The following is a 23592-nucleotide window of genomic DNA, read 5'->3' on the forward strand; positions in this document are numbered from 1 at the left end:
CTGTTGAAGAGCAATTCAAGAGCTTTTTTTTGTACCCTGTGCATGTCGTCACAATTATAACATTTTTGGGGGATCTTGCAAAGGATCTACATATTGTTCTCAGCATCAACTAAGAGGTAGGTAGTTTTAAAAAAACATGTACATGGGTTATCAGTGGAGCCTTTGAGCAACACAAGGTGGGAGTGTTGGATTGATAGTGTTAAAGCTATTCGTTATCAGATTGGAAAAGTATACGATGCACTTGTAGAAATATCAGCGATAACAGATGAGCCCAAGGTAAAAGCAGAAGCTGACTCTTTAGCAAACCAGCTAAAAGACTACAAACTTTGGGTTTCTTTGATATTTTGGTAGGCAAGGATCTACAAGGTGGAACAAAGGACATTGATGAAGGCATGGAGTAATTTGAAAAACTATTATCATGGCTAAGAATTATAGAGAGGGGGATTTTAATGATGTTCTAGTAAGCACAAATGAATTGGCTGAAGCTGCTGAATTACCAATGGAGTTTAGACAATTTCAAGAAAAAACTACACAGAAGGAAGAGAATGTTTTCATACGAGGCAAAAGATCAACTTTTAAATGATCCAAAAGAAGCACACAGAGTTCAGTGCTTCAGCTTAGTGCTAGACCGAGCTATTCAATCTATGAAGTCTAGACTTAAACAACTTGAAAGCCATGCAAAATTATTTTTAATTTCCAAATAACTTTCAAAGTTTACAAAAAGCTGAAATAAGGAAATGCACAGCAGACCTTGAAGCTGCTTTAACTGACACCACAATAAAACATACCACTTGATGGAAAGGTAGTTGCTGAAACAACTTATTTCCTAATGTTTTTGCTTTGAGGATTTACTTAACAATGCCTGTAACAGTCGCATCGGGTGAAAGAATCTTTTCAAAACTAAAGCTTACTAAAACACACTTGCGGTCAACATTTTCATAAGAGAGACTAAACAATTTGGTGGTGCTATCTGCAGAATATGATATTGCTAAAACCACCGACTTGAAATTATATTGAAAGACTGCAAATAAAAAAAGCAAGCAAAGTCTTTTTCTAAAAGACCCGTGTACAAACAGTATGTTTGTAATTGCCTTACCTTGTACTTTCATATTGTCTTTCAATATTTAGTATATCAAGCATTTTTTGTTAAGACACGTATACTGCACGAAATATAAACTTCATGAATTTTCAATTTACTAGTTGGGTCCGGCAATTCCTAGCACCGGCCTGGTTATCAGACTTTCATGTTTAAGGATCTCACTCTTAAAAGAAAGTTATTTTAAATTAGCAAACAAGATGAACTGTCAGTCTACCACCAAGGCACATCATTGTCCAGGTTGATAATGTCTCTATGCACCTGCGCCGCCGGGCAAATAGTTGCTAGATACCAGTTGCTGAATACTGCCACATACCATTAAGGGAGTATTAAGAGAACTGATGCGATACATTGTAACGCGATTGTACACTCCATGTTGTCCTTATGACCACCTGGAAATTTCCACAATCTTCACATAGTTCAAGTTACGTGCCCTAAACTAGGAAAATATTTATTCACATAACTCTTCTCAGTTCCTCCTTGTCAAGCACACTTGACGCGCGTGTGTGTGTGTGTGTGTATACTTATTTTTAGAGATATATATTCATATATGCATTTTTACATAGATATACACATATATATGTATATTAATTTTCTGTATTATAATTACAAATGTATCCGGTTAAAAATCACTGTGTGTGTATATATATATATATATATATATATATATATATATATATATATATATATATATATATATATATATATATATATATAATATATATATGTATATATATAATATATATATATGTATATATATAATATATATATATGTATATATATATAATATATATATATATATATATATATATATATATATATATATATATATATATATATATATATATATATATATATATATATATATATCGCACGCATTTCCTTCCACGAAGAATATACATCATACACGATTTCTACGGCCGCTGAGGACTACCACTGACCAAATCACAAATTACTTTATTGCTTATTCATTGGATATTTGATCTACGGCTCTGGGTTGGTGCAAGCCTCACCATCGGCACTTTATTTACGACCAAGAGTCAGTCTTTATTCATGCAGTTTTTCTCTACTTGGTATTTTTCGATCTGATTTAGGGCCCCTGTAGTTTTTCGTTTCTTCTTTGTTTTCATTCTTTTCTTAGGTTTATTTTGATTTCTTCCTTCACTTCTTTTGGTAAGTGATGTTACTCCTAAATACAAACACTAGCCAGACTAATAATCTACTTATCTTTTCGCCACTTATATAAAAAGGTTGCACACATACACACATATATATATACATATAGTAAGTACATATAACATATACATAAATATAATATATACATATATATATATATATATATATATATATATATATATATATATATATATATATATATATATATATATATATATATATATATATATATATATATATAAAGTATATCGCCCTCGACTAGGGACCACCTCGACGTTGTGAAGGGTCTCTTGAGCCCCAGGAATTTGTTCCCAGGTTTGAGTCCAAGATTCCTAAATATCTTTATCTATACTAGTATGGCTTAATTTTTGTGGAATTTCCCACTTTTGGTAAAATTTACTGGACCTTATAAACAGGAAAGGCATCACAGCTAGGACTAGGTTTACATCTGAAGCTAAATATTGGGAACTGTGTTAGGACCATCAACTACCCGATAATGTTTGGACCTGAGAGATATCAGGTTGATAGCTCAGGGGCAGAACTACCCTGCAGAGGTGGGCCACGGATTCCAGGGAGTCTGGCTCTAGGGATAGGACTCTCGGCATTCTGTCCGGTTTGCCCATAATATGATTAGGGTGGGGATGATTGTATTCTTGTAATACTCTCAAGTCCCAACAAGCAGGTTTGGCATACACTTGGTCCACTCTAATTGTGTTGTGCCATCTCCTGTGGGGTAGGGTAGGGTAGGGTAGGGGCGGAAGTTTGGGAGTCGGTTCTCACTTGTGCCACTGGTTGAAGAATAAACTGCATGAAAGGATGATGATATGTTTTTAAAGTTTTCAAGCTCACCTAATTTATTCGATCTTTATGAGTAGTAGCATTAAAGAATCAAGTGCCCCTGGATCCTTCTGATGATTCTGTTTTGGCACAGATGACGACCTCTGCACCCTCCTCTGACAACTGGTGTTTGTTCATGGTTAGGAAACCTTCTAATGTAATTACACTGGGACCCTATTCTCCAGCACGGAGCAAAGGGAAAATAACCAGAAATGCATGTGAAATAGGACCAGGTATATTTGAAACTTCTTATGATAAGTATCTGACCTTTAACCTGGAAGATTCTAAGTGCGATATGTTTAATGTAATCAGAAACATTGTGAAGTGTTGTGGCAAAGAGCCTAAGATATCATCTGAAGGGCGAGGGAAACTGACATTGGAATCGGCATCAGCAAAAGAAAGTGAAAAACTAAAAGTACTACTGTATTGCATCTTGGAAGAGTGAAAGTAGAATGCTCAGTACATGCTTTTGGAATCACACCAAGGGAATTATATCTGCAACCCAACTGATGACTACTCAGAAGAGAAGCTTGTAGAAGAATTAAAGGATCAAGGTGTAAAGAACTGAAGGAATGAAGATCAATGGAGCCTTAGTTCCACTTCCAAATTTAATTATTACATTTAATTCGACACGTTTACGTAATGTAATGAAAGCAGCATGGTTACATTTTAAGGTAAAGAAATATATCCCAAGACCAAGAAGATGGTTTTACTGCCAAGAATATAGACATAAGTTAGGGTCTTGTAGGCAGAAGCTACAAGCAAGCCTGCCACATGTGATAAATGTGGTGAACCAGCGCATGGTGGAAGAAGAAGAAGAAAATAACAGTTTTACCAGACACTGAGCTGACTATCAGCTCTCATAGGGCTGGCCCGAAGGATTTGGATGAAGTGACAGGTCTAGGCTAGAAGCCTAGAACTGGGACCAAATAGGTCATTCAATATAGTGATGAATGAATGAACATGAAATTAAAAACTGCACAAAGGCACACGTTGTCATACTGGAACACACACACACACACAAGAAATACATACATACTCACGTTTCCATATATATTCACTAAAAAGGTATATTAAAATTTAAAACAAAGTTATTAAAATTTTAAAATTTAGTTTTAAAATTCATTAGACCCCCTAAGGGTTTTCGTATTTCTATTATTTGTTTTTTATATTTTATCAATTAAATCACAGCTCCTCATGAACATTAAAATTGGTATTACTGAAAATGTAGAAGATTCTGACAAAATTTCCTTCATAGATCTATTTCCAAAATTTGATAATCGCTACAGTTATATTTTGGACATCCACGCAATACATGTTTGACAGTTATCAACAATTTGCAATCTGGGCACTTGGGAGGAGGGCCACATGGACTGTTCATTGAGTGTCCATGTGTCAAACGAGTATGGCCTATCCGAAGACTCATCAAATTACTTGTGTGTGTGTCTCTCTCTGATATGATGAACTCCATTTTCCAACACTGGATTCTATGTTTTAAATTATTATTTGCAGGTTCTTCATTCCATATATTTTGCCATTTACTTACAATGATCAATTTTATATATCCTATATAGTCACTAATAGGAATGTTTATATTTGCTCTTGTCATGTGGACTGCTCCTTTAGGTGCTTCATCAGCCTCTTCATTTCCCTTAATCCCCACACGGGCAGGGATCCAAAATATTTCAATACTTTTTTCCATTATCATACAATTTATGAAGTGAAAACTTAATTTGTACTATATTATTTTTTTTTATTATAGCTCAGAGTGGTGGGGCATGAGAAGAGACGTGAAGACGAGGTCACGAGAGTGCATCCCGTGCCAGACACCAAAAGTCGCGAAACCGTCAAAAGCGGGATAGAAGAGTTCAAAACAACGAGCCGCTGACTCGCCCACATACACCTTGACATAGTGGGACCCTTAACCCCCTCAGAGGGGTACAAATGCCTGTTTACCATAATAGACGAGAATACAAGGTGGCCAGAAGCAATACCCATCCAACAGCAGACAGTGGAGAGCTGAATTAAATCCCTTGTTAACTGGGTCAGTAGGCATGGAGTTCCCCAAGATCATCACCAGCGATAGGGGCGCCAACTTCACATCCGCCCTGTGGAACGCCCTCGCCGACAGTCTGGGGACAAAAATAACGCATAAGTTGGCCTACAACAACAACAAAGCCGACTGAATCATCGAGAGCATGCATCGATCATTAATTTGGGTACTTGGTAGCAAAAAAAAAAAATAACAAATGCAAGATGTGAGGATACACAGGTGGCCCCTGGTTACTAAGGGCACTAACGTGTCCCCTAATTCTACAGGCAAATAGGTCAGAAGGATGTCTTAAAATCGACTTCTCTCGTCGATATCCTTCTCAGGATTAGAGGTATCAGAGTTGTGGTGGTACACGAGGCCACTGATGATAAGAAGTTCGAATGAGTTTAAGAACAATGATGGAGAAGTACACTGCACATGAATCGCATCATTACCAATAATATCTTATACATAAATTTATGCAATGTCGCTAGAATTCATAAACTTGACATTCAAGTTTCCAAAAAATATGGTGTTCATTAGGAAGAAGCAAGAGGACGTGGAAGGAAATAAAGAAAGAGGAGATCCCACTTATTAAAAAAGAAAGAATATATTTATTAATTTATTAATATATTTTTTCTTTTTTAATTAAGTGAGTGGGTTCTCTTCTTTCTGTATTTCCCTTTACGTCCTCTTACTTCCTCCTAATGAACACCATATTCTTTGGAAACTTGAATTTCAAGTCAATGGCCTCTGTGGGCTTGTTCCATATGAATAGGTTTCATCTACTGAATAATAATAATAATAATAATAATAATAATAATAATAATAATAATAATAATAATAATAATAATAATAATAATAATAACTGAATGTTGCAAGTCAACTGTATTACTATTTAAAACATGATGTTAATCTGATGTAAGTCACTGAACTACAAACAAAGCAACAACACCCATTCCTAGGGCATTTTCTTTGTTTTGATTTAAAGCAGTGACACTACGCTATGTACAGCCGAGAAATTAACACCAACTGCGAAAAATATACTTATACAAATGAAACCATACAGTGAGCATTTGAGAATCCGTGCGATTCTCCTTTTTAACACCAGTGTTGAACAAAATGGTTACAAAGCAGTGCTAAAATACTGGAGAACAAGTGTTTCTATATAAACCACGTTCCCAGGAACTACAAACGCTATCATGCTTTCTTTCCTTGAAATTTCCATCGAGAGAGGACAGACCGCATGAGTCTAGCCTCTTGCATCATGGGTGAGTCAAAGAAAACGTAAGTTAGTGATGACGTCATCGACAGCAAACTCCCGAAATGGCCAAAACTCCGGAGAGAACTGGATATGATACGTGTTTTCAAATAATCCAGTCTCTTTATTTTTTTTATAGTAGAGCATTAACAAAATTCGAAAGTTTGACATAATGTTGAGTTCTATTTATAGCTGCCTACGCATACCGTAGGACATGAGTCAAAATTATATTGCAGGTTTTCGAATCGATTGTAAGCTGTAGTTGCAATTCAAGTACAAAAAATTCAGGCAGCATCCAGGTTGGACTTCTACAATTCTGAGTTTTACTTAATGATTTGTTCCTGGTCTTCTCATACAGTTCGCATATGAATAAAATCTATGGAAAAAATTATAGATACTTTAATATAACCAACCTACAGATCACATTTACTTGATGTATACGTATCTTATCTGTAACAGCCGGAAATTGGGGTTCATCATTTGGATTCAAATCTATGTAGTGGCAGTCGTATCCCAAAAGTGATATATATATATATATATATATATATATATATATATATATATATATATATATATATATATATATGTGTATGTGTATGTGTATGTATATATATATATATATATATATATATATATATATATATATATATATATATATATATATATATATATATATATACATATATATATATATATATATATATATATACATTATATATATACATATACAGTAAATATATATATATACATATATATATATATATATATATTATATATATACATATACAGTATATAAATATATATATATATATATATATATATATATATATATATATATATATATACACACACACACACGCAAACATCTGAAAGACCTGAGTCCGATCCTGATGTGATTCAGAAATTTATATGTGTGTGCATACACAATTTTTGGTTACACTTGACACAAAAAAGCTTTGAATCATGCATATGCAAGGGATCAAAACTTTCCACAGGAAATGTGGTTTCATCTTTTGTTCTTCAAATGGATGCAGGACTTTGTAGTGTCAAGCATGTCCAAAGGTATGAGGAAACTGAGAAATTAAGCTGTCACAATGAGTGTATATACATACATAACACACGCATATCATATATATATATATATATATATATATATATATATATATATATATATATATATATATATATATATATATGAAGAAAGAAGAAAAACGCAGCCTTTGCATCATGACGATTCTCTTGTCTAGACCAAGACTTTGGGCCACTTACAGAATACTCGTTAGCGAGACGTCATACACATCCGCCACCACCACACTAAACCAGAGAATAATGGCTGTAAGAACGTTCTCCCTTTCGCGCTCATCATGCCAGATATTCTCCAGTCAATCAGTCACACTCACCCACTCACTTTTTCTCTCTTGCAAGGCCAGCCAGATAATCTCCTGTCAATCAAACTCACTCACTTTCTCTCTCTCTCTTGCAATGCCAGATAATCTCCAGTCAATCAAACTCACTCACTTTTCTCTCTCTCTCTCTCTCTCTTGCAAGGCCAGATAATCTCCAGTCAATCAGTCAAACTCACTCACTTTCTCTCTCTCTTACAAGGCCAGATGATCTCCAGTCAATCAGTCATACTCAGTCACTCACTCTTTCTCTCTCTCTTTCGCAACGCCAGCTAATCTGCAGTCTCTCTCTCTCTCTCTCTCTCTCTCTCTCTCTCTCTCTCTCTCTAAAAATGGAGGTAAAAGGAGATGCCCTTGCGGTGAGTTTTACTGTAAAAAGTGGGAAACGGTCTTAATGACAGATTACTCCCAACAAGAACCCACAGGTTTAAAGATGAGCTGACATCTGATATCCGTACAGGTTAGTGGACCAAAGGGGGAGAACAGGTGTTATGGTTTGTGGCCAGTTGCCTGTCCTTTCCGAAGGTATAAACACAGACACACACACACACATTATATATATATATATATATATATATATATATATATATATATATATATATATATATATATATATATATATATATATATATATATATATATATATATATATATATATATATAATTATATCTCATATAGTACATAAAAAATATTAAGCTACAAATACCGTTTAATATCTAATTCATTGCACCTCCGGAATTTATAATTTCCAAGGGGAATTATAAATAGTGCTTCGTCACAGTGGAATTTGAAAAGTTACCTGGTTTAGAAACAACGATGTACAGGGCATTTTGGCTGTTTCACGTGTGTGTGTGTGTGTGTGTGTGTGTGTGTGAAGCAAAAGGGCTTGTGATAGGTGGGAAATAATGCAAAAATATTGTGAGAAAATAAATGGAAGGGAAAATAAAGTGAATATATAGTAACAGAAGGAAACAAAGATTTACAGTTTCTTTATTCACAGTCTTTTATCAAAGGGTCTTGTAAATGGGCGTAAAAAAAGAGAAAAAAAAATTGCCGCTGAGAATGGTAAGAAGAAAAAAGAACGATCACCAAGGTCTAAAATAAATACAGCTAAAAAAAAAAAAAAAAGCTCACTTCCATGGAAGAGGTCAAGAAAAAATTGGAAAAGAATCACGAGACCTTAACGCTGTCCAGATGATACCGGAGTAAATGGGCATAACCAACAGACTAACCTCAAATATTCGATGGTTGCTTAACACGACACCGTTTTCTGGCATCTTTTAGCATCCTTCCGCTAAAGCCTGCCAAATATTGCTGCTTAAAAGTCCCCGTGCAACTCTGCATGCGCGCGGGACTTCTTTACTGAGCGTAGCAACATTACTTCTACCACCAGAATTACCATTGGGTGCAAAGTTGCCAACAAGCGTTGTGCCATTCTAAAACAAGTAATAAAATGCGCCGAAGTTTCTTCGGCGCAATCGAGTTTTCTGTACAGCGTATAATGCTGTATGACTCTCTCAGTCACAGCCCATGAAACTCTCAGCCGTGGCCAGGTGGCAGCCTGTGTTGTTGGCACCAAAGTGGTGCCAGACGCACGATCATGGCCAATTTTAACCTTAAATAAAATAAAAATACTGAGGTTAGAGGGCTGGAATTTGGTATGTTTGATGACTGGAAGGTGGGTGATCAACATAACAATTTGCACAGCCCTCTGTCCTCAGTAGTTTTTAAGACCTGAGGGTGGACAAAAAAGAGTGCGGACGGACAGACAAATAGTCATTTCAATAGTTTTCTGTTATAGAAAACTAAAACTGATAACTCTACTACTATTCATATGTCTTACGATCGTCTGCCGATGCATTTGTTGTGAATGCTTGACCGAGGTGAAAAATTAGAGTTTGCCGAATGCCGAAACTAAGTTCATTTGTAATCAATATCGGTACTTAGTTTATTTTTTAGTATAATTTTCCTTTGAGGGGTGGGTCCAAATTTTGGGTGTCCGCCACATACCCTAATTCAACTTCTGTTTTTTACGGCGTCTGGCTTATCTTGATGGTAACCCGTACAAGTACTGATAGCCCCAAGGTTGTTTTTTCTAAGCCTCTGACATCTATTTACTTTTGTAGTCGAGGCATTTTCGACAAGCAAAAGTCTTTAGAATTACAACTGCTAAAAAGGTAGCAATCAATAAGGACCTTTGTAAAAACTCTTTTGGCTATCTTTGTAACTTTTCATTTTTGTTCACTGGCTATCTAATCTACGGTATATTACATGACTCTTCCTGCCTTGTCTTTCTCTGGTTTCATGCACGGACATTTTGGTACGTTCCGCGTGAAGTGGAGGAACGGCCAAAGTTGCTTTGTTACTCAAAGTAGCAGTGATGTCACACTGCACATCACCCATCGGCGCCCAGTAAGCAAGTTCGCATTTCTAAAATAAGGCACGACAGGAAAACTAGTTATAAACGCCCGGATGCGGCGTATGGATGAATATCTTTGTCATCAAGCGAAGGATAAAGGAAACGTCTTAAAAGCCATTAAATTTCAACAATAGTCTACGATGAAAAAAAAAAAAGGGAGCAAATCAGAGCGAAAACGAGTATTGCACTCTAACCGATTATTACATATAAAGACAGACAAACGAACAAATAAAAACATATTACCCACCCGACTGTACAAAAAAAAAAAAAAAAGAGAGCCAGACAGAGAGAGAGAGAGAGAGAGAGAGAGAGAGAGAGAGAGATTAAAAAAAAAAGAAAGATGTTCGTATACACTGGTATCGTGCTGCACCACGCTTATCAGCACCTATTAAGCGGATGCATTCCCTTGTAGGTAGACGAAAATAAACGCCTGCTTCACACGCACACCTTATACTGTAGGTGCGAAGAATTAGCCTTACAAGGCAAAGAGCAAACCCTCCCGCTAAGTCTTAAATTGACTGACCACACGCTGAGTTCTTTGTAAGACAACGCCCCCCCCCCCTTTTTTTTAAACAACTATAAGTTGGCAGGTGAACGTCCATTGTTTCAGGTGAGCATTTCATCAAAGGGCACTGAACTTCGAATAGTGACCCATATAAACGAACTGTAAAGAACTGCAAAGAAACTGTGCGCAAGTCTTTGTTTGTGTTGGCGCTCATTAGAAGACCGACGGATGGACATTTCAATCTCTTCAGCACAGGTATAGAAAAAAAAAAAAAAAAAGAGGGGGAGGGGGTTGTCGTAAAGGAATCGCGTATAACCCCTTGAAAGAGGCGCAATTAAAACGGGAATATTATCCGAATCAGGGAAAATCTCAGATGTGAGAGGATTCTACAGCTTACCGTTACATCAGTCAGTAAATTATTATTATTAAAGTAGTTTGTTGTTGGTTACCTTCCCGGAGTAAATGTGGGAGGCACAATTTTGATGGGTATTCAGTGGCTGCCTGAAAGACACATTAATTTCAGTAAATAACAAGGGGGAATTCAGGACATATAAAAGTTAATTTCATGAACCCCAGAAGTCACATTATGTGCTCAAGTAAAGGATAGTTTCACCAAAAAGTGGTTAAGCTGATAAACGACTGGAAAGTTTCAATAGCTTTTAAAAGTAGGTACTATAGCATTACTCTTAACAAAGCGAATAATCTTTTATCTTAAAAATATCAAACTTCTCTTCAGAGTTGAAGAAATTAAGCTTTCTAAAACAAACAAACTGAAACTCTCATTAAAAAAAAAAAAAAAAAGGCACACCTTAAACTATTAAGCCCACACTTAAGGGGAAAAATGTGAAAATTAACCCTTCACTCCAAAATAAAGAATTAAACCCAGTCTTCAAAGACTGATCTCTTTTGATGATCCATCAAGAGATAAGAAATGATTGAAATCGCTCTTCCGAGATATTGAACCCGTTATCAAATTTATAGCTAACCTGAAACATGAAGTCAACTTCACATCATAATTCAATAACAATTGCAGCGTTGCTTCCCCTTGACACATCCTAATTTTAATGGCTCGATTTGTAGTCATTTTTCCCGTCTAATGGACCAATGAAATTTTATTTGAGTTGCTGCCAGCGTCATGATTCTCCACTGTCAGTGCTATCATACCCAATAATAATAATAATAATAATAATAATAATAATAATAATAATAATAATAATAATAATAATAATAATAATAATAATAATAATAATAATAATATTCTTTACTTCAACTCTAGGCCATATACAGATATGCAATGTAAAAACAATGCAATACACAAAATTTTGACACGCGAGATAAAAAGTTATAATAATAACGGAATCACACAAGCAGTTGATGCTGCTGCTGCTTCTAATAATAATAATAATAATAATAATAATAATAATAATAATAATAATAATAATAATAACAATAATCGTACAATTATTTCTCAGCTAGAAGCCATAGGCAGCCACAGAATTCAGGTACAGGAGGTTTGCTAAAAGGGAATAATATGTTATTAATGATAAAAGTTTCTACAGAATGCATAAGAGTGGCAGACAAGGGATTGCTATGGGTGCAATGCTACAGTACCCAGAGCCAGTTTAATTATACCCACTGCCAACGTATCGATACATATTGCCACTGATATCATACACGCTACCAGCACCATGATACTTAATGCCAGTGTTATCATGCCCACTACTAGTGCCATGATGCCCAAAACCAAGCCTATTGTACCCAATAACTTTATCATATTATTTAGTGCCTGGGTTATCGTACTCACAACTAACATCTTGATTCCCATCCAGCGATATTATACCCACTATCAGCATTATGATACCCAACGTCAGTGCCATCTTGCCCACTATACCAAGGTCATAAAAGCTATCGTATCCACAAGCATCATGATTCCACCGACGACATGGTAAACCTACTACTCTCCCCTCCCCCAACCCCTAAGTGCTCACATCCACAGCATATATAGTCACGAACCAATGTCAGTGTCATCATACCCATTATCAGTATCGTCCCTCCCTGCTGCCAACGCACCAGTTCATGCCCAGTTATCTGTGCCATGGTTCATATCGAATGTTAGTGCCATTACAATGCTATTACTAACAGAGCTATAATTCCACCTAGAGCTAATCGTCTTGGCCGTTATTTTGATCATCAGTTATAATTATGATTATAATTTAAGTGACCTCATAAAATATATTGTTACTCCGAAGCGATGTTTTGTAAAACGACACGTTTAAAGCTAAATATTTCATGCTTTGGAGAGTTATTAACCGTACAGGCTTTACAGATTTTTAAAATAATATTTTATGGTTCTTGTCAACTACGTTACACCTTTATCCCATGTAATTTTATTCAAAATCATCATAATCATTCTCACAACTCAACATGTCACGTCCATAAAAAGTGAAACAATAATTATAATCAGTGTTAACATTCCCCTGGCTTCATCACCGACGGGCACAGAAACAGAATTAATAAGTGAACAAAAATAACCAAAGCGAAAAGGGGAGTGGTTTCCTCCTCTTCACCAGCCACTTTCGCTCTCCGCTGGTTGATTCCCAGAACAGCCCCACGCCAGGCGTAAACAAAAGATGTTGGACTTAGCTCAGACACAACCACAAATTACCCTTCTGCAGTCACCTGAGTCATAACGAAAAGGAACAAGAGCATAAAGGAAATCCATCGAACTCCCTACTTCAAGAGAGAGAGAGAGAGAGAGAGAGAGAGAGAGAGAGAGAGAGTGTGTGTAGGTGAAGCTGTCCCTATACCTGATGTCTTGCCTAATGGCGGCCCGTGAATGTGGTAAGGCGTTAATTTTATGTAAAACCTGGCATGGACCTTTGGACTCGATGCAACCAACCAAGAGGAAGTACGGTCTTATGGGTACTCTTCGGGTGATGTAAAAATCGACCTCAAACGAGAGAGAGAGAGAGAGAGAGAGAGAGAGAGAGAGAGAGAGAGAGAGAGAGAGAGAGCAAATAAAAGGGAGGTTAGACATCTCGAGGGCTTGACCACAGCATCCTTCCTCCAGACCCTGTGAGTCACCGAAACGGTTCGCTACTAACTGACCTGTTCTCACCTGACAGCCCACTAATTGCCAGTTAAAAAGAAGACCGGAGGAAGTCAGGATGGGAAATACTGGCGAGCATAAGACACTCCTACACGCAAGGCGTACACGCCACAACTTGATCAGCAGTGAGGCTGGGAAGGAAGCCTTCACCCACCGGCAGCAAAAAAATTGGTGCACAGAAGTAACTATATGCATGCACTTACAGTATGTAGGCTTATCTTACCACTTTTTATATAAAAATTTACATGCACCTATATGCACAAAATTATATATAAAAATATATATATGTATATATCAAATTGAAAGTCCCTTCTCTTAATCACCAAACTGAGGCTGTTCCACTGTTTATTGCCTAGTTTGCTTGTTTATACTTTCGGTTCTCTGGTCTGTAGGTCATACGAATTTTATTGTGTTTTTCACTCTTGCTTTGAAAGGTTGGAGTTTGTCCCGCAAGTGCGTCTCTGATTTTACTTTTTGGCTTTATTTCCATTTTTTCTTTATTGTGCAGTTTTAAATGACCTTTTATGTGTAATTTAATCCACATATTTCCTGTATTTGCATAATGTTTTGAAAGCTCTCTAATCTTTGATCATTTCATTTATAGATGTCCCTGATGATGTGACAAGGGTCACGAAACGTAGGATTAAACTACTGTACTTTAAATCTGCTTGTATTCCTGCACCCTTTCCTTTTTGCATGTGAAAAAATGTGCCTGTTATTCACTCGTATATATATATATATATATATATATATATATATATATATATATATATATATAATTGCATTCATCTATATATAACACAAGGATCTGTATATATATATATATATATATATATATATATATATATATATATATATATATATATATATATATTTATATGTCTGTATGAATATATAAAATATTTTGTGAATGCAGATGCCTGTAACATTGATTGATTATGAAATTTAGGTCTTGAAGACCAAGCGCTGGAACCCATCAGATATATATATATATATATATATATATATATATATATATATATATATATATATATATATATATATATATATATATAAGCAAGTAAAGATAAGCACTCCCATAAGTGGGTAGTATAGAAAAGCACTCCCCAATATAACCTTGTAAACATAAGCACTATCTCATGGGAACAAGTATAATTAAGCACTTTCGACAGTGCTGAAATATTATGTTTTCAACCTTTAACGCATTATATTGTTTAAAAAATTTATTATTGACTCCAAAAAATATACAAATTTAAATGTTGCAATATGCTTTCCAGTGACCACTGGCATCACTACTTTTCTGATTATCGGTACAGTGTTTCAGAATTGCGCGACTCGACTATCTCCCTACAACCACAAGCTGGTGACGAAGATGGATCAACAATCCCAAATACCCACAAAGGATTCTGAGAAGCACGTCCCCTGTGGTACTTTGGTTTACGGATAAAGCAAGACTCGTCGATTTCCATTGCTATCCCTGGCCCACCAAGCTAGCTAGGGTCTTTTTCAAAATGTTTCTCACATATTTCATGAAAGAAATTGAATATATCAATAAATGTCAATATTGAAGCATTCAATAACTGTGTGGTCTGCAATACATTCGATTCCTGACACCAGTATAAAATACCCTCTATCCATTTTTGCCAAGAAAAGTTTTGAGCGATAAAAAAACGAATCTTTACGGACTGATTCTTTAACTTGGCAATTCCAGACGTTTAGTCCAATTCATTAAAACCTGACACTGAGAGCAGTTTAGTTCTCCTCTCAGAACATTCAGCTGCTTCATCCAGTTAATTGCAAAAAGCGGGTCTTCTTCAACCAACAATACATTAATAATTCAGAGCACGGTCCATGTTTGGGGACTTTACGGCAATAAATGACATATATTACTAAGAAAAACTAAAATGTCGACTCTCGTGACTTACACCTTTTCCCCAAATAAGCACTTGTTTAACAAACAAAACGTAACAAGAAATGGTTTAACAGTCAAAAGAGAAAACTAACGGGGAAATATAGAAATAACCAAGTATAGTTTAGCACTCCCTCATTTGAGTAAGTAAAGATAAGCACTCCTTGATTTCTAGGGAGTGCTCATCTTTACATGATTGTGTGTGTGTGTGTGTGTGTATATATATATATATATATATATATATATATTATATTTGTGTGTGTGTGTATATATATCTATTGCAAGAATTTGAAGCAGTTATGATGTCCGATAGCGGGAAACGAACCCGCGTCCCATAATCACAATGAGGTCACGTTGCCGACCTGACCACGAGAAGGATAAAAGTCGATTGCCTCTCCTACATACATATAACTGTCGAATTGATACATATCTATTAGAGCTGGAATAGACCCATCCTCACATCTTAGCCAAGTGGGCAATTGCTTTTATTGCCCTTTAACGGTTTTCCTTAAACCAAACGAATTTTTCCCGTAAGAAACAATGGGAATAGGGTTAATCCATTCCCAAACTCTAAAAATACAAGAAATAAAAGCATTTTAACTCGAATTTAATTAGCCTAGAGGGCATAAATTACACAAATAGTAATGTGAGGTGGCAGGAAAAAATTGCAAATGGTGATACTAACAACAGATCTGGCATGAGAACTATTATCCCCATATATCAGAATCAACCTCTGGCTACCTCAATATACTGCTATTTCCTAGATGCTGAGACTTTTCCAAAATGGTGGCAAATTTGCCACATATTTAAAATATTTCCATTCCAAAAGCTTGCAAAATTGCACACTGTCCATATTATGACTCTGAATTTATATTTCGGTATTCTTACTGCTATTGAGCAAGTGCAACTGCAAAGCGCTGTGCAGCTAAGCCTAGAGTTGTAGCACTTGCACCTGCCATGGCATTCAATCTCATATACGCACTTATTCAGCTTTTGGCAAGATTCTGCTTCTGCTGACAAATCTGTCCAGTGTGGAAGCCAGGCACCTTCAATCTATTGCCATACCCAGTGTCTGGGCACTGAAGGACGGCATAATAAAGACTGGCTCCAAATGTGCCCTGCTTAAAAGGCAGCTCTCTTGCAATGTTCCCTATCTAAGTCCGACCCCTGTAGGGGTTATGGAGTCAAAAGCACTTTGCTCCCTTGCAAAGAGATCAAGAATAGACCCATTTACACCTTTATAAGAACTGCTTCTGTCAGTCATATCACTGAGGAGTTTGTGGTCTAAAGTAAGCATTCATCTTCTACACCTGGTGTTGAACTTAGTTTGGTGAAGGTGGGTGTGACATTGAAACACAGTCTACGTTTGCCATGCAGACTTCTTTCCCTTTCCATGAAAGGCAGACACTGTCACACCTACTAAATGCACGAGAAAAAGGAAGGGCTGAATTCGCTCTACCTCGGAAACAATATATTTTCATATATGTTAGCCGAAGGGGAATTTTTTAGTTGACAATAAGTTCATCGTCTTGCGGGCTCGAACCACGAAGACAAGAACTCAGGACTATGGTAACGTGTGGTTTAAGGCGTCACTGTAGTCCTGAGTTCTTGTCTTCCGTGGTTCGAGCCCACGAGACGACGAACTTATTATCAACTAAAAATTCCCCTTCGGGTAACATATACGAAAATATATTATTTCAGGTAGGTAAGCAAATTGATATTAAAGGAAATTTTTAGATTAACGCTTGTATATGAATCAGGGTGATGTGATAAAATTCACACACACACATACATAATATATATATATATATATATATATATATATATATATATATATATATATATATATATATATATATATATATATATACATACACATATGAATAATATATACACACACACACAATATATATATATATATATATATATATATATATATATATATATATATATATATATATATATATCTTGATACGGACGGCCTTCCACAAGCAATCCTAATCGACGATTATCGGCTTAGCCCCTGTACATGAGAAACCCCTCTCCAATGCCTCATTTTATCTATAAATATATTCATGCAGTATCCACCCTTTTGAACTCCCGATTAACTCCGTTGAAGTCATCGCTAGGAGATCAAGGGGAAAGGTAAGAATTATAGAATAATGATTATCGTTCTATTCAAAAGGTAGGTGGGTGGGAATTAAGGCACTGGGTCCCCGCGCATGGCTAACAATAATTGATCTTGGTCTCAATTTCATTGACTTCGATTTCCGTAAACGACACCATATTGTAATAAACTGATGGATAAATGAAAAGTAATTCAGTCAGCCAGGTGAATAATTTATTGGCGAGGGAGAAGGGTAGCTGGTCCAGGACACGCTGATCAGTCGGTTAAATCAGCATTCTATATATACGGTTTATGTAACGAGTAGTTTTTTGGAGTGCCCACTTCATTTCCTGGTTTGTGGCTCCTGCATGTGGAAACCTGGCGGTGACACATATTAAAGGATTTTAGCTCCTTTAATCATATGTAACTGTAGCATGTGACTCCACTACTGATGCACCTACCACTCTGTTGGCCGCGAGTTCGAATCTCCGACAGGCCAATGAAGAATAAGAGGAATTTATTTCTGGTGATAGAAATTCATTTCTCGCTATAATGTGGTTCGGATTCCACAATAAGCTGTAGGTCCCGTTGCTAGGTAACCAATTGGTTCTTAGCCACGTAAAATAAATCTAATCTTTCGGGCCAGCCCTAGGAGAGCTGTTAATCAGCTCAGTGGTCTGGTTAAACGAAGATATACTTAACTTTTTAACTACTGATGCACATATCTATGTAGATTTCACCTGTGTAGATTTCCCCCACTTCAATGCATGTGTCAACCCTTGATGAATGTAAGAAAGCGTCAAAATCCTTTTTATTTGCTTCACCAAAAAATCCCATTAATTTACAATGGAAGAAGCAGATTTGTCAGCTTATCCGTTTCGCCTGACTCAGAAAAATACGATTTTTTTTTTTTTTTTTTTTTTTTATCAAAATAATTCTTGAAACGAGCAAAGGACTTAGAGGTGAAAACACCATCCTACAAGGTTTGCCAGAAGATAAGAACATAGAGTTATTTCCTTTATCTACTCTCATCCAATAGTTAATAAGCATTGTAAGAACTGCAGGAAAACTGTTTCCGAACGTTTAAAAAAAAATAAACCTATAGCTCGAATCTGAAAAAGGCGAGTCAGAATTATAAAAAGGTGGTTTGAGTCACATAAATTTGAAGAGTTTAAACAAATGAACTGACAATATGGTTCAAGTATTTGAGAAAAACATAAAAAAACTGTAATGTCCTAAAATAACATGCTCTGCTTTAAAAACTCAACTTTTCCAAAAGGAAACTTGTTAGGCAGGAAGTCAACTTTTCTGCAAAAAACCGACTGCCTTGGTTTGAAAAACTTTCCGACTCCCCAATATCTTCCTTGGGATATAAAACTGGGATTCATTAGAAATTTTATATTCTACCTAGAATGTAAAAGCCAGTACGTTTAAAGGTAAGCTTTCAGATTGTCTCAAAAATACCTCCCTAAATTTAAATAATGTTATGATCTGTATAATTGAGCTTTAGTGCTTAACATCAATCCTTCAACATCAAATATTAAAACATTATACCCTAAACTTAAAAGCATGAGTTATCAACTCCCAGACATCGAATCATTAGTCAGTTTGCACGTATTAAACAAATAACACCATTATAGTGACATCTTCACTCCACTAGTATCTTACCTCGATCTATTTACCAGTCTTCAAACCATTAACCATGGTCGTCTTCTTTTAAACCACACACCAAGATTTAAAACAAAATGCAAACCTCTCATCCCTGACCTAATAAAATCACCCATCAACCCTTAAGTGTAAACCTTTTTCGTAGTTTCTGATAAAGTAACCAACAAATCTACACCACATCATAACTCAATTATTGATCATTAATAAGTCATCAACCAGCTAACATCTTGTCCGCATTAGACCACTAGCATTAAGTGACTAACACATCAACATCGAGTCATGCTGTCCAAGATCGTTAATACTGTCCGTGATTCGAGATTAGGAAAGTCAGCTTCACGGTGTGTGAACTGTAAATGATATGGCGCACGCATTCACAAAGGTTTAATTTCGCCAGAGAGAGAGAGAGAGAGAGAGAGAGAGAGACTCTAACTTAATCTTGATTTTGAGAGAGAGAGAGAGAGAGAGAGAGAGAGAGAGAGAGAGAGAGAGAGAGAGGTGAGAAACTATTTCCAACTAAAAATGAGAGAGAGAGAGAGAGAGAGAGAGAGAGAGAGAGAGAGAGAGAGAGAGAGAGAGAGAGAGGGGGAACTATTTCCAACTAAAAATGAGAGAGAGAGAGAGAGAGAGAGAGAGGGGAAACTATTTCCAACAAAACATGATCGAGGAGAGAGAGAGAGAGAGAGAGAGAGAGAGAGAGAGAGAGAGAGAGAGAGAGAGAGGGGACTATGAACATTCGATACCACCAAACTGCTGCCAGTAACTTTTTCCAAAGAAAGTTTTCCCTGCATATAAAGTGTCTAAGCATCACTGGAGCGATTTCCAGCATCAAATAATCTTTCGTTGTCGACAGTACGCCAAATAATGACACAGAAACATAAATATGAAAATGCTTAAAACAAGCAAAACTAGAAAAAAAAGGATGACACTCCGACAGTTTCCTGTTGTCAAGTCTTGCCAGACAGTCTGCCAGTCTTGTCACTTAGTCTCCTTAGCTTTTAAGCGACACAGATGTTATCGAATTCTCTAACAATTACTGGATAATGTAGCGTTTAACGTATTATTACAATACAATTACAGCGCACAACATGTGGACATGGCACGGACTGTCTTAGTTTTTAAATATAATATTCACCCGTATGCATAAAAATTATTGAAAAAGTATGTGAACTTTTTGGATGTTAAAATTTTTTTACCATACAATAACAAAAAGACGGCTTTTAGTTGTCAGGGAATTATGTAAACATATCAGTAAGAGGATGCCACACATGAAAATGATGTCTACCATTTCTCATGCCTCAATACATATTCTACCAAATTAAGAGTTCGTTTTTCTTTTCAAGATAATTAAAACCCGCTATTACGTATCACAAGCCTCTCCTCTATTCGTGTTTGGGTGATGCGAGAAAAACATGACAGGACAACCTATTGTGACTCTTCACAAAAGAGATACGAGAACATCCTGAAATTCATACTGTTGGTTCTTCCCTGAGCAATTCAGTGTTAAATAGGGTAATGGCTCATCATACCAAAGGGCTTATCCAGCAGACTACCTCAAGGAGGCATTCCCTCGCCGAATACTGTACGTACGGATGCCAAGAATGTTACAACTAAACTTACTCCCAATCAGTCACAAATAACGGGACAACTTTAAACAATCTCTACCACTCTCAGAGGGTTATAATCTCACCGTCATTGCGACTAATCGCTACCTGCCGAACGTATACAGATGATTTGACACGGGTTTAAACTAAACCAAGACCCAGTGCACATCAGTCCGAGGGCGGTTGAACACAATCATGAGTCATGAACATTCCCCTATGGCAGGAATCCGTGAGAAAAGGATTCCCTTATCTGTGGCAGGGTCTACAAGTGGGTCCTGGGTCTACCAGGCGACTGACTCAGAACAGAGGCAACGAAGGTGTGCGCAACTGGCAACATAATTTCAGAGATTTCCCGTCTTTTACCGAGAAAACCAGGTTTGCGTCCTTCCTCTCCGTAATGTGACAGCGTCTATATATGGCACATCCTTTGCAGGAACTATTCCCGAGAGACCATGAAAGGTATAACTGTTGTTCATTTTCATTTACAAACGGATCTGGCTATCATCTCGCTACGCAAATGTTCATAGTAAAAACACCCTGATAATTTAAAAACACTGTTAGGCGTACCTTGTCCAGTCTGATCACCCGACCAAGAAATAGTGGCATTACGCTTATTCAAAACTTCTTAACTGATTTGAGGTTCCAAATGGCAGATTTTTCTTCACTTGACGTAGTAGTATTAAAGTAGTTTAACCAGACCACCAAGCTGACTTTCAGCTCTTATAGGGCTGGCCCGAAGGATTAGGATAAAATACCACATAGGCTCACGTTCCCATACTGTAACACATACACACAATAAATACATTTACTCTTGCTTCCACACTAAAAAGGTATATTTAAATTCATAATAAATTAAGTAATATTTTTTTAAAAATTTAAATTTAAATTCGACAAATGCTATGTTTTTTTTATTATTTACTTATTTTTATATTTTATCTATCAAATCACAGTTCCTCATGAACAGCAAAATCGGAACGACTGGAAATGAAAAAGATTCTGACAAAATTTCATTTACTGATTTATTCCCAAAAGATGACAGTCGCTGTTGGTCATACTTTGGACACTCACATAACACGTCTGACCGTTATTATCACCCTGCACTCTGAGCACTCGGGAGCCTGGCCACATGGGCTGCCAATTAAGTGCCCATGTGTCAGACGAGTATGGCCTATTCTGAGACGTGCTAGAATTACTTGTGCGTGTCTCCCTCTCTGATATGAGGAACTCCATTTTTCAATATTAGCTTTTATTTGTTTCAATTTATTACTTTCAGGTTCTTCATTTTTGCATCTTCATTTCCTTTGATCCCTACTGGGCAGGGATCCAACATATTTCTACATTTTTTCCATTACTATATAAGTTATGGAGAAATAATTTAATTTGTTGTACGATATTATTTTTTGATTTGTAACTCTGAATAGCTTCTATAGCGCTTCTCGAGTCACTGAAAATCACAAAATTGTTGAATGATGTTTTAATTATTTTTATAGATGATGCAATTGCACACAATTCTGCTGTGAATGCTGAAGAATTATTAGGAAGAGAGAACTGATAAGTCCTGTCCCGGGACACTGCAGCATATCACACTCCGTGTTCTGATTTAGATCCATCAGTATATATTGCGTAATGTGGACCTTTTCGGCTTATATGATCTACTGTATGTTGTCTATGGCGTTCTGGTGTATGTGAGCAACTTTTTGATAAATACTTGGTGTGTGCAACTTCTCATTTTATTCATTGTCCAGGGAGGAGGTGATTTTACTATTAACGACCCTTGTTCATTTTATATTCAGCGGCTCAAACAGTCTTCTAGCTCTTATTGGGGAAGGAGGTGGATGATTGTTTATAAACACACCTTTTAATTCATATAATTTTTTGGTTGGAGAATCATTTGTCTGAATTCTCAGAGCACTTTTCATTTTTACTAGCTCTCTGGAGAGAGAGAGAGAGAGAGAGAGAGAGGAGAGAGAGAGAGAGAGAGAGAGAGAGAGAGAGAGAGAGAGAGAGAGAGAGAGAGGTAGTTCACCACATTCAACTTGTAAAGAAAACTTTGGTGATGATCGAAAAGCTCCTGAACACATTCTAAGGCCTTCATTATGAACTGGGTATAAACGTTTTCAGCGCTGCGTATGATGCCGAGCCATGTATTTCGCTTCCATAATCAATGATTGACAGCACTGTTGCTTTGTACAGTACAGTAAGGGTATGTCTATCGGCTCCCCAATTAGTGTTCGATAGTATTTTAATTAGATTTAATGCTCTTTTACATTTTGATTTCATGTATGTTATGTGGGCTTTCCTATTCAAGTGAATATCAAATACTGATCCCCAAAATTTTACTGTTTGGCCAATTGGTATACTATGGTTTCTGATTTTAAAATCTATTTCTTCACCTTTTCTCCACCTTTTTATTTTTATAAACCATGACTCCTTGAATTTTATCTATGGAAAATTTAAAGCTACAGATG

General features: G+C 36.4%; 1 protein-coding gene across 4 annotated transcripts in view; it reads right to left on the bottom strand.

Moving 5' to 3' along the window:
- The window catches only part of Sin1 (SAPK-interacting protein 1), a 563667-nt gene that overhangs the window by 207412 nt on the left and 332663 nt on the right, over positions 1 to 23592 (bottom strand). The gene's annotated exons all lie outside the window — the stretch shown is intronic.

This window comes from Macrobrachium rosenbergii, chromosome 32 (genome assembly GCF_040412425.1).
Source record: "Macrobrachium rosenbergii isolate ZJJX-2024 chromosome 32, ASM4041242v1, whole genome shotgun sequence".
In the NCBI taxonomy this organism is placed as follows: domain Eukaryota; kingdom Metazoa; phylum Arthropoda; class Malacostraca; order Decapoda; family Palaemonidae; genus Macrobrachium; species Macrobrachium rosenbergii.